This window comes from Phocoena phocoena, chromosome 6 (genome assembly GCF_963924675.1).
Source record: "Phocoena phocoena chromosome 6, mPhoPho1.1, whole genome shotgun sequence".
Classification (NCBI taxonomy): domain Eukaryota; kingdom Metazoa; phylum Chordata; class Mammalia; order Artiodactyla; family Phocoenidae; genus Phocoena; species Phocoena phocoena.
Genome location: NC_089224.1, coordinates 36,347,326 through 36,360,853, shown reverse-complemented (window position 1 = coordinate 36,360,853; position 13,528 = coordinate 36,347,326).

Genomic DNA, 13,528 nt, shown 5'->3' with positions numbered 1-13,528 from the left:
TTGAGGTACACGTTTTTGTGTGTGTATATACATATATACACATGTATTTGTGTACATGTGTGTCCTTTAGCTGGATGTACACACCTATGTTTGCCATTGCCTATAGAAGAGTGCAAATAGGAGAGAATAGACATACTGGGAAAGTAGATATATCATAGCTGTACAAACAGAAATGGGAAGGCAGAAGGATATTTATTAATAAATATTTGTGCACTCCTGTGTGCATATGTAGAAACCCAAGCTCTTTTGACCTATGACTTCTCATATTAGATTCACCTTTTATTGGTTCTGAGATTGCAGGAATGGTGTGTGTGTGAGACAGAGAGAGAAAGAGAGAAACACTTTAGCACTGTCACAGCAGCAAATTGAAATTGGGAATTTATTATAGAAAATGGGCAGTTTTTACTGAGACTTTTTACTCAGAGCATCAAGAAAAAAAAATGTATGAAAAATTCAAGAACTACACTGAGGGCCAAATTATCAAAGTTTGGGGCAAAAGACCAGAGATCCGGCTCACCAGGTCTGTAATTACAGAGGTCTGTAATTGCTCACTCAGACAGAAACCACCATGTACTGGCCCAGAAAGAGAGTGACCACATCTTTCCTCTCTTAACCTTGTGGCCCCAATTTCATTCTTCTTCCCTTTGGGTCTCCTTTCGATGTGTGAAGCATGCTTGTTTAATTGTCTTCAGTGTGGTCTCACAAGAAATGGGGGATGGGGAGAAGCCACCAGAAAGCAAAACGAGAAGTCTGTTGAGTCAGCCTCCCACGGTGGTGAGGGAGGGAAGCAGGCAGTGGGAGGATGAGAAGCTGAAAACCAGCGAGGCGTTAAAATAGTGCACAGCTGCCCGGTTCCCAAATATAACAGGAAATACAGGTCTTCATGATAAACTTAAGGACCAATAGAAATGATTTAATTTTTTTCTTACTTTCCTTCATTTTTAGATTCTACTAGTATTTTAATGTAAACCAAGTCAATTCATTTTGATGTAAACCAAGTCAACTCATTTTGAAAGTAGTGCAGGCAATGGTTACAGCTATGCTAATTGATTTAATACTCCCCACAACCCCTACTGTATTTATCTTTGAACCAAAGACCCCCACAGGTAAGGTGTTTCTTCCATAGGTCTATTATGGGTTTTCCCCTCTCTAGTTTCATTAATAACTACAGTAAAAAAAAAAAAAAAAATAAGAGTAAGCGGTTATTTCTTATTTTCACCAAATATGGGTCATACACGGGCATTCACATATATTTTTCTAAACCTTGCAACAACTCTGTGAGAGGCAGTTACTGCTTCTGTTTAGTTTTATAATGAAACAATGGGGAAGAAATGGTAGGTGTTGGGATCTGCAAATAGTACAATATATGTGAGGAAGCTGAGGCCATAATGAACTCTACAATGGACAGGTTCATCCAAATTCCCTAAGGGAAGGAAAGTACAAATCTCACAACTCAATTCAGTGAAGAATCACTATTCGAAGACCTTCTGACCCAGGAATTCCCCTGCTGGTATGTATGTGTGAAATTCTAAGATTGTAAGAATTCTAAGGTTGTATGTGCAACCTTGCATGTAGCAGCCTCACTTGTGTTGAAAAAAAAATTAGGGATTAACCTAAAATATTCACCAACCCATAATGGTCAAATAAATTATGGTTTATCTATACATGGAACACTATGAAACTTAAAATTAAATAGGTACACTATTGAGGGGAGGAGGTCAAGATGGCAGAGTAGGAGGACACTGAGCTCACCTCCCCCCATGAACACATCAAAATATTATACATCTACATATGGAGCAATTCTCATTGAAAACAAACTAGAGACTGTCATAGGGACTCATACAATCAAGGCTGTAAATAAAGATCCAAATGAAGTTAGGTAGGAAGGGAAGAGAAGCAATCATCAGGACCTGTACCCCTAGAAGGGGACACAGACAAGGAAGGGGATTATACCAGCTTGGAGATCCTCCCTGGAGAGTGAGCTGCTCAAACCACATGCTGGCTACCCCAGCCCTGGGGTCTGACGCTGGGAAGAAAAGTCCCCTTAGCTGGTTTGAAAACCAGAAGGACTAAAAGAAGAGCCGTAAGAAACCTAGACGCTGCTCGTGAAGAGCACATACATGCTTGCTTTCTCCTGGGAACAAGGCAGAGGAAGCAGAATTAAACTGGACTCTGGCTGGTTTCCATGACTACCTGTGTGTATCTCAGCCCATGCTGAGTGTCCACTCCAGCCCCTATAAGCTCCACACTAGGGCAAAGGCTGCCAGGGCCAAGGAGGGTGCACAGATGGGTGGATGGAGCCAGCTCAGGCCTTGCACAGCATCCGAACAGGGTGAGGGTGGTCATTACTGGGATTCATGGGGGCGGTAGATCAGAAGCAGTCTGGATCTCAAACTGATGTGCCAAGACTGTCTCACCATGCACACCAGCCTGCAATGGGTGCCCATTTTGGCCCCTCTTGTTCCAGCACTGCTCCCCTCTGGGTTGAAAGTGCTTTGCTGGGAGTGGGGAGAGTGCACACCTAGAAGGAATAGAACCTGCTTGGACCCAACCCTCGGGGTTTCTGCTCCAGAACATTGGGATGTGAACCTACCTCAATAGGGCAGTGACAGCCACTGAGCATAGGAGAAGCCGTGGCTCACAGCTGGTTCCAGCTCTAGCCCTCCATCTCCAGCCCCAATACCCCCCAAGGTGATAGCTGCCAGCTCACCCTGGGAAGACATGAGCCCTGCTCACGTCAGATCCAGCTCTCCCACCAAAGCCACTGGGCACACGTAGACTGCACAGGGATGCTCCCACACAAGGACATCCCCTTCAAAACGAGGATAAGTAACTGTTTCACCTAACTTCATAGAGACAAAGAAAGTTAAGCAAATGAGAAGACAGAGGAATTTTTTCCAAACAAAAGAATAAGGAAAAAACCCTGAAAAAACAACTAATAAAACAGAGATAAACAGCTAAAAGCATCAGTCATAAGAATGCTAACTGAACTACGGAAAAGAATTGATGAACACAGTGAGAATTTTAACAAGGAACTAAAAAAATGTTTTTTAAGAAACAGTCAGAACTGAAGATTACAATGACATAAATGAAAAAAAAAACACACTAGAAGGAATTAATAGCAGACTAGGTGATACAAAAGAACACATAAGTGACCTGGAAGATAGAATAATAGAAATCACTCATTCTGAACAGCAAAAAGAAAAACAAAAAATGAGAACAGTTTAGGGGCTCTCAGAGACAACAATAACAGTGCTAACATTCACATTATAGGGGTCCCAGAAGAAGAGAAAGGAGTTGAAAATGTATTTGATGAAATTATGAATGAAAATGTCCCAAACCTGAAAAAGGTAACAGATACCCAGGTACAGGAAGCATAAAGGGTCCATCCACAGATGAATGCATAAAGAAGATATGGTATATTTATACAATGGAATATTACTCAGCCATAAAAAAGAATGAAATTTTGCTATTTGCAACAACATGGATGGACCTGGAAGGAATTATGCTTAGTGAAATAATGCAGAGAAAGATAAATACTATATTTTATCGCTTAAATGTAGAATCTATAAAGTATACTAATAAATATAACAAAATAGAAATAGACTCAAAGATAAAGTGAAAAAACTAGTGGTTACCAGTGGGGAAAGGAGAGGAGAGGGGGAAAGATAGGGTTAGGGTATTAAGAGGTACAAACTACTATGTATAAAATAAATAATGCAACAAGGATATAATGTATAGCACAGGGCATATAGCCAATATCTATAATAACTTTAAATGGAGTATAATCTATAAAAATATTGAATTACTATGTTGTATACCTGGAACTAATATAATATTGTAAGTCAACTATACTTCAGTAAAAAATAAACAAAATTAAATAAGTACATGTTTATAAGTTAATGTGGAAAATCTCTAAGGTATATTAAGCCAAAAAAAGCAAAGAACAGAACAATGTACAAACGTGATCTCTGTGATGTGTTGATAATACTTTTTATAATACAGATAATATTTAACATAATATTAGAGGTTATTTTGGTGTCTTTTTATAATATCTACACAAATACTATATTTTATATACACACACATACTTATGAAAGACTGCCAAAAACAAAAAGCCTCTAACAGTGATTTTGAATGGAAAGAAGGTTGAATTATAGGGAAGTTTATTTTATAACTTTTGGGGTGATTTGAATTTTTTATATGCATATAGTATTTTTATATTAAGAAAATTAATTCTTTCATGGGTGTGGGATTATGGATTATTCCTGTTTGTCATACTTCTGTGTATTAAAAATGCAAAAAATAAATATTCTATTCTGAAATGCCCTTCTCCTCTACCAAACACCTAAATACTCACTAAATTAGGTCTCACATACTTTGGAAAGCATTACAGAGCTCACAAAACAGTAAGGGATGTCCTCCATGAACTATAACACCAAAAACAAAAATCCTCAGAAAACACAAAGCAGTTCAAAAAACTTTGAGCTAAATCTGGAGTGGAAAATCCACACAGAAACCATGGCTTCCCTAGAGGTGTGCTCAATCCAGAAACCTCAAAATTTGCTGGTTACCAGTCCCTCCGTGGAAAAGAATTTAGTTCTGACAAGTCCAGGAGTATGTTACACATACTGAGATGTTACACATTAAGACAGGTATCGAAAATAACTATCTTGATGGAAGGGGGCACAGGAAAACTTGCATGCTGGGCAAATGAAGCAAAAAGAAAGGCAGGCTGTGTTTGTTGGACTTAGGTGGGGAAAGTAATATTGTCTTCCCTAATAATTTGTATCCCTAGCCCTTCTCTCACCCACTCCTGAAATTTGAATTATTCCACACTCTCATACAGTGAAATCTACATCCAAGAGACAAAAATTTAAAGTTTTGTTTCCAGATTAGTACCCTAGTACTGGCAGAAACAAAGGTTAATCAACTCAGTGCAGGCTTTGAAGATTCCCAGAATGAAAGTTCCAACAAATAGCTCATAACTAAATCTAGGAAATATGAGGAAACACAATAATCAACAGTCAGAAACTACAGACTGCAGAATAAGGTACACACGGAGTATGGATACTGAAAATATAAGAAACAATGTACAAAATAAGTATGGTTATACTGTTTAACAAAATAATGGGAAACGCAGAAAATATTATAAGGAAATGAGACAATCAAAAGTGATCAGGCCTATATTTAAAGGGATACAAAATATAATCACTAAAAGTTAAAATTCATCTTATATTTTTAAATGATAAAACACAGCTACTGACGACATCAGCAAACTATAAAAGCAAAATGAAGAGATTACTCATAATACAACTCAAAATTGAAGAAAGTGAAACTATGAAAGAGAGGTTAGGTGAAACCAATGACCAAAGAGAAATCCTAAGAGCTTCTGATTGGAAATCCACACAGAATAAAGAGAAGTGGGCAAATCCAATATTCTGATTCAAATTTTTCAGAATTGATCCAAAAAAACCACAGTTTTCAGATGTAAGAAGCACAATGAATTTTTTTTTTTTTTTTTTTTTTGCGGTACGCAGGCCTCTCACTGTTGTGGCTTCTCCCGTTGCGGAGCACAGGCTCCGGACGCGCAGGCTCAGCAGCCATGGCTCACGGGCCTAGCCGCTCCACAGCATGTGGGATCTTCCTGGACCGGGGCACAAACCCGTGTCCCCTGCATCGGCAGGCGGAGTCCCAACCACTGCGCCGCCAGTGAAGCCCCAAGCACAATGAATTTTAAAAACCTACTTTCAGTCACAGCATAGTAAACTGCAAAATATGAAAGCAAATGAGAAGATCTCACACCACCTGGAACTTTTCACTATCAATGATGGAAGCCAATCACACTGGATGACCTCTTTACTCTGTGGTATATCTACAAGGAAGATGAAACCACAGCCCCTACCTCATTGTCTAGCCCATCAGATCCCTCCAACATCCCCTTTGCCACCTCTAAATCTCTCCAATCTTGCCTGTGCATTGCTATTTTCCAACTCTGTCCTTTTATCATACCATAGAAATGATGTAGAGTCATTTTCTGTTTATTTCACAGCTTATTTCACAGCTTATGCAGATTGCCTCTGGTTGCCCCTCTGCTCCTTGGAGTTTTGTCATGAATCCAGTAATTTCCACAGTCTCTGAAAGCCTAAATTTCTTTCAGGAGTTTTTGCTAATTCCTAAGTATTTACCTTCAGAGCTCTTATCTCTTGCTTCCTGTGTATTACTTTTATGCCTTTTATCAACTTATAGACAGCCTGCCCCCATTCAATTTCCCCCAAAATAATCACTTTCTTAAAAAAATAATGAAAATTAGCCTTAGTACTACAATTTTTTATGGAGTAGAAAGAATTGGAGAACTTTTGATTTGTACTTGGTCAGAAGTACAAATCCAACAGAAGAAGCCAGAGAGCCTGAACTGGCACTAACTGGTTCTGGGTGAGGAAAGGCTGAAGTGAACGCAGGGACCATGAATACATTACATAATGAAACTATGAAGAGCAACATAGTAGCGTCAGACCTGGAAACGCTGTCCCCTGGTGTGTGTGCCCTGGCCCTTTCCTGAAAATATAAGGAATTAAACACAGAGGAATTATACAGACATAAACTAGACAAATAAAAGAATTACTAAAGTTCCTAGAAGCTATATTCTTTGGTCCCAAGTATAAAACCGTAATAGGGAAGAACAAATCTGACTCCATAATACATCTGTTTCTTTTGCTTTAACCTTTATATTCTATTGCTTTTGCTACAAGTTAATTATTAAAGGGATGTTGCCTATACCTTAAGGTATACATGATGGTCCATCTCCCAAAATCCTTCCTCCCATGCCTGAGCACTAAGTGTCCATCGACAGATGAATGGATAAAGCAGATGTGGCACATATATACAATGGAATATTACTCAGCCATAAAAAGAAATGAAACTGAGTTATTTGTAGTGAGGTGGATGGACCTAGAGTCTGTCATACAGAGTGAAGTAAGTCAGAAAGAGAAGAACAAATATCGTATGCTAACACATATACATGGAATCTGAAAAAAAAATGGTTCTGATGAACCTAGGGGCAGGACAGGAATAAAGACGCAGACGCAGAGAATGGACTTGAGGACATGGGGAGGGGGAAGGGTAAGCTGGGACGAAGTGAGAGAGCGGCATGGACACATATACCCTACCAAATGTAAAATAGCTAGCTAGTGGGAAGCAGCCGCATAGCACAGAGAGATCAGCTTGGTGCTTTGTGACCACCTAGAGGTGGTGGGATAGGGAGGGTGGGAGGGAGACGCAAGAGGGAGGGGATATGGGGATATATGTATATGTATAGCTGATTCACTTTGTTATACAGCAACAACACAACAATGTAAAGCAATTATACTCCAATAAAGATGTTAAAAAAAAATACCTTTGTTTAAGCTCACAGGAAACATTCTGACAAGGTCCACCTATGAATGGCTGCAGGAAGGAAGAAATTAGAACCAGGAAATATTTGCAACAACTTAATACCTCTTTTTACTTTAACTCCTCATCCCCTGTAAAAGAAACTAGCATCCAAACCCCAGCAAGATGGTTCTCTGGGACACTAGTCCACCATCTTCTCCGTCTGCTGGCTTTATTCCTTGCCCCAACAACTCATCTCTCCATTTATTGGCCTGTTATGTGGCAAGCAGTACGAGTTTGGATTCGGTAACAGATCTCCTGCTTCCCAGAAGGCAGGGTGATGCAGGAATAACGACAAGTTTAATTTATAAACTCTGCTGGTTACTTGCTATGAGATCCTCATCCTATTCTTCAACTTCTCTGAACTCAGTTTTCTCATCTGTAAAATTGTATATGGGGAGATGTTCCTGAAGAGAAGTGATATAAGATATAAAAAATATCAGACATGTTCTATCCCTGGCAAACTGATTATCAACCTTCACTCATTCTCCAATGTTTCTCTGCCAATCGTTGTAAGTTTGTCACCCCAATCTGCTACCTTATCAGTTCCTCATGTTTAGCTTTATTTCCTGGACCCTGATATTCTTTAGAGATTTGTTCAAGGGTTTTCTTACCTGAGTACTTTGAATGCAAGTAACGAATGCTTGAAGTGACAGTGTCCTTTATGTGATACCAGACAGCAGATTTTGAAAAGATTTAGCAAAATGAATATTGCATTAAATGGGCTAAAAATTCTGTTGAAATCAGTAAAGGGTGGAATCTATGTTGTACAGAATAAAATAGGATGAAAGAAAATAAAGTTATCTAGAACCTAAAAGAGTAAAGAGATGATGGGGGGGACACCCATTATATCCCTCTATTCAAACTATGTCTCCTGTGCTTTTCCAAGATGCAGGCAGTTAGGAATATTATCCAGCTCCCCAAAGAGAAGATGATGGATCTGAAGAACTAATCTCAGAGACTTGACCTCTGACTAGGTATTATCAGAGGAGAAGACTAACTAGCACAAGATTGATAATCAAACATATAGTCGAGGATATTTCCTCTTGATTTAATAGGAAAACATATCCAAAATAAATAGGACTTACTGGGTTGTATCTACAATAACAAAGAAGTATGATCCCAAATATATAGTTTTTGTCAGTCAAATAGACCAGTTATGCTGAAGTAACAACTCCCAAATCTGATACCTGTCCTTGCTCATAAGACAAGGACAGTGAAGACTATTTGGGTGAGCAGAGGACTCTGCCTCTCCCCTAGGGACTCTGGCTGACAAAGTTTCCATCAACCATTAGGTGATTTGCACACACCTTTATAGCCTGTGCGAATGGAAAGACGTTCAGTGCATTCATCTTCACATATTATTCACCTGGATATTTGCTAATTTCATGACTTAGAACTTGTGCTGTTATCTTTTTTAAAGTAACATACCACATGTCACATCCACTCACTTTTTCTTGACCAAAGCAAGTTACATGAGCATGTAAAAGACTAACAGTCCTATTAAGCGCCTAGAAAAAGTGGTGAAGCAGGATATTTATGAAAGCCCTCATGACTGCCCTGTAATCTCATAAAATTATAAATGTAATATAATGTATAAGCTACTAAGGAAAAAAACATTCTACTTGGAAATAAATAAAAATAGAGTTACATGAGACATTATGGGAGAGAAGGGTATATTTCAAGAACTGCCTATGCAACCACATTGATCTTCAAATATGGAAGAAAAAGAAAGATATTATCAGATATGTCTTTGGATAGTTAGGAAATATGCCCTTTCACCAAAATTTTCTTAAGGAAATAACTCCAGGTATTGAAAGCTGAATTTCAGAAAGAATTTTTGAATAGGGATATTGTTGATTAAAATGGGTGCTGACAGATCCATTTATTGAGGAGGTCAGTAAATGAGAACACTCAGCGCAATACCTGCAGCTGGTTAGAATTATCTAAGTGTTGAAACAAATATACTACATGAAATACATAACATAAAAACTCACAGCAATGCTTTCATGGTTCTAATTAGATTAATAGGATGGTGGAGGACTGAAAAGACAAAAGCATAAATACACTTCTCTTTCTAATATAATCAGATCCACAGTTATTATGGGCTATTTGAGTTATATAAAAGATTAATAACAGCTAGAGAAGTTTTAAGATACACAATACTATTCATATATATATGTATATATATATGCTACAAATTGATTTACTTTTTAAATTTAAAACATTCATGATTAACCCAATAAAAGATAAAAAGCTGAATAAAACTGGGTGCTCATACCTTTTATACAAATAAAAGGAGATACAAAAGTTGAAAAGCAGGACATAGAATCCTGTGTATGATTCCAAAAATAAAGTAACATATCGAACTTTTTCCATATGCAAATGACATGCTTAAAGTAAAATTCAAAAGTTAGAATACAACAGTGGATAAAACTATCTGCTTGATACTAACATTGTCACCATTCTCATATTTAAGTGGATAAAATTTATGGGAAATATTTAAAGTGAAATAAGAAAGTAGATTTTAATGATGAAAGGCACAGACATAACTATAATGAATCTATTTATATCCAACAAATAGCAAGGCATGCCAATATATAAAGCAAAAATTCTGTTGCAAATACTAGGAATAATGGGAGAACACTATGGTAGTGATGTTTTAATTCACTGTTCCTATTATATGGCAGTTAAAATAAATTAAAGATACAGGAAATCAGTAATACATAAAATGTGGGATTTGGTTCCATTTATATGTTTTTCCTACTTTTATTATTTTCCTTTGTGCCAGCTAATGAGCTTAAGTTAGCTGAGTGTTTTGAGCCATAGCAGAGCTTTCTCAGGCACAGTGACTTAAGACACAGCTAATAATAGTATTGGCACCCTTATCGTGCATGGCAGAAATCTCTGAAGCCACAAGTCTTTTAAAAATTATCTCAAAATTTGAAACATATGTTCTTGGATATGCCTGCTCAAATAATTTCAGCATAATTTAATCAAGATTCTACTCCTCTCCCTGTTCACGCATTAATTAACCAAGTGGCTTGTATCCATTATTCTTTCTGATTTTTATAATTTGTTTACTACATTATTTGGTTATCGTCTTGGACTGAACTGATTTCTTTGAAAAGATTTTCTAAAAGCATGAAAAGGTAGCATTCTACACTTCTGAGAAGATGACAAGTTCATTCTCAGGAAAACTGGAGAGCCAAAAGGCATTAATGTATTGATTGATGTCCCATTGTCTTCAATAGCATTGTTGTTTTGTGATGAAAAAGCCAAATACTACATTTGATCTCAGTAAATTCCCTCTAGTCTAAATATGTTCGATTCCAACTTCTTATGTGTGAAAAAAGGCAACTAATGTACTGTAAATGAATGAATATAAACTAAGTTGTTGGAATTCATAATGAGAGATGAAATTAAGGACTTAATTCTGCCTCTTAGCAGTGAAATGAGTTCTAGTGAGTTGGATTATTTTTCAGTCAAAGTTTTACAAAAGTCTAAATTAGAAAACACAAACTAAACCAAATTATAAACCATGTGTGAAATATAAATGCAAATTTATTTTGAGAAAGTAAACTAATATTTGATTGATTGGAACATGAGCATGGAAGACTGCGATTTTTAATTCCTTAAGTGTCATAAGTTGAATGGTAATACATGTTTTTATTTCTGTGAAAACTTGTTTCCATGATGACTAGAAATTTTTAGGCCCAACCGTATCTTAGCAATTGTAAGATCTAATTCCTCATTTTCCACAAGGACAATAGTAGCCTGGAGAAGTACCTCCTCCAAGACCATACAGCTGGCCCAGAGACTGGAACCTGGGCTTTAGTCCTTTTCTTTCCAGAGATCTAAAGATCACTGTCATCTCTTATTATCTGACTTGTCTAACATATTTGGGGCTAGTAAATTTTATTTTATTATTTATTTATTTTTAATTCCTGTATTCTTTTATTTATTTTTAACATCTTTATTGGAGTATAATTGCTTTACAATGGTGTGTTAGTTTCTGCTTTATAACAAAGTGAATCAGCTATACCTATACATATATCCCCATATCTCCTCCCTCTTGTGTCTCCCTCTCACCCTCCCTATCCCACCCTTCTAGGTGGTCACAAAGCACTGAGCTGATCTCCCTGTGCTATGCGGCTGCTTCCCACTAGCTATCTATTTTACGTTTGGTAGTGTATATATGTCCATGCCACTCTCTCACTTCATCCCAGCTTACCCTTCCCCCTCCCTGTGTCTTCAAATCCATTCTCTACATCTGCGTCTTTATTCCTGTCCTGTCCCTAGGTTCTTCAGAACCATTTTTCTTTTAAGCTTCCATATATATGCAAATCGAAACTACAATGAGGTATCACATCACACCAGTCAGAATGGCCATCATCAAAAAAAATCTACAAACAATAAATGCTGGAGAGGGTTTGGAGAAGAGGGAACCCTCTTGCACTGTTGGTGGAAATGTAAATTGATACAGCCACTGTGGAGAACAGTATGGAGGGTCCTTAAATAACTAAAAATAGAACTACCATATGACCCAGCAATCCCACTACTGGGCATATACCCTGAGAAAAACCATAATTCAAAAAGAGTCATGTACCACAATGTTCATTGCAGCTCTATTTACAATAGCCAGGACATGGAAGCAACCTAAGTGTCCATCGACAGATGAATGGATAAAGAAGATGTGGCACATATATACAACGGAATATTACTCAGCCATAAAAAGAAACAAAATTGAGTTATTTGAGTTATTGAGTAGTGAGGTGGATGGACCTAGAGTCTGTCACAGAGTGAAGTAAATCAGAAAGAGAAAAACAAATACCGTATGCTAACACATATATATGGAATCTAAAAAACTGTTTTTTAAATGGTTCTGATGAACCTAGGTGCAGGACAGGAATAAAGATGCAGACGTAGAGAATGGACTTGAGGACATGGGGTGTGGAAAGGGTACGCTAGGGCTAGTAAATTTTAAAACGGCCTTTGGAAATATCAGAACTGTATTTTATCAGAAAAAATTCTATGGGGACTATTCATAAAGGAATGGAGACAGTGTGTTAGTGTTGGAACTTCCAAACACGGAAAAAAGGGCAGGAGGGGAGGAATAAAAGTTTGACCTGGAGAAGCAGACGATATGATTAACGAAGGGCCAGGCTGGAAGCACTCCTATGAGGATCTATGGAAGAACCACGTAACATCCAGATCAGGACATGACAGGTCTCAAAAGTCAGGAATTCATGAAGGAAAAGGCGCAGCATCTTCAGATGCAGGCAGGAAATGAGGCAGAAGAGAGCGCTGCCTGCCAAACTGCAAAGTGAGTACTGCACAAAAGTGCTCTGCAGAGGAAGGACGCTGCAGGTGTCCCTTGATGGACGTGGTGGAGCTATGCTCGATGGCCACGCCCTAGAAAGGTATGTGAGCCCAAGAGCCAGTAAGGAGTTAGAAGTGACATGACTGTGTGATGATATGTGCATGCAAGCAGAATTATTTTATGATTAAGATCACTGAAATGAATAACAAATCTGCCCTCAGTGTGGGGAGTTTTCAGTCCTGCATTATGTGAATTTGAGAAGAGGCCTGAACAGGTATGTCTGATACTGTGGGTCCACTGCAAGGCACTCAAAGACACAGGTGCTCCCCATGCCCAGCAATTTCACTGCTCTGAAGGGTGAGGAAAGTGGTGGAGCAGGGAAAGGATTCCTACTGGCTGACCAAGTCACCTTAAGGAGTATCAGTCACTTCAGTTCCCTGTAAAGTCCCTGGCTTTTACATCTTTTGTTTGTTTTAGGCACAGACTGAGTTTGTGTCTGCTCTCAATTAAGTGTCAGGAAAAGAGATACACAAGAGATACATATTGAGAGAGATTAATGCAGAGAAACATACAAATAAACACAGAGAAGAGGCCACACAGAGATACAGAGAACCAAAGAGTAAACATACTGAGACACAGAGAGACAGGCAAAGAGATGCACACACACAGACATAAACACACAGATATGCTACACATACAGAGGGACACCAAAACATAGAAGAGATATACAGAGATACAAAGCTATGCAGAAGGACAATGAGAGACAAAGAGAAA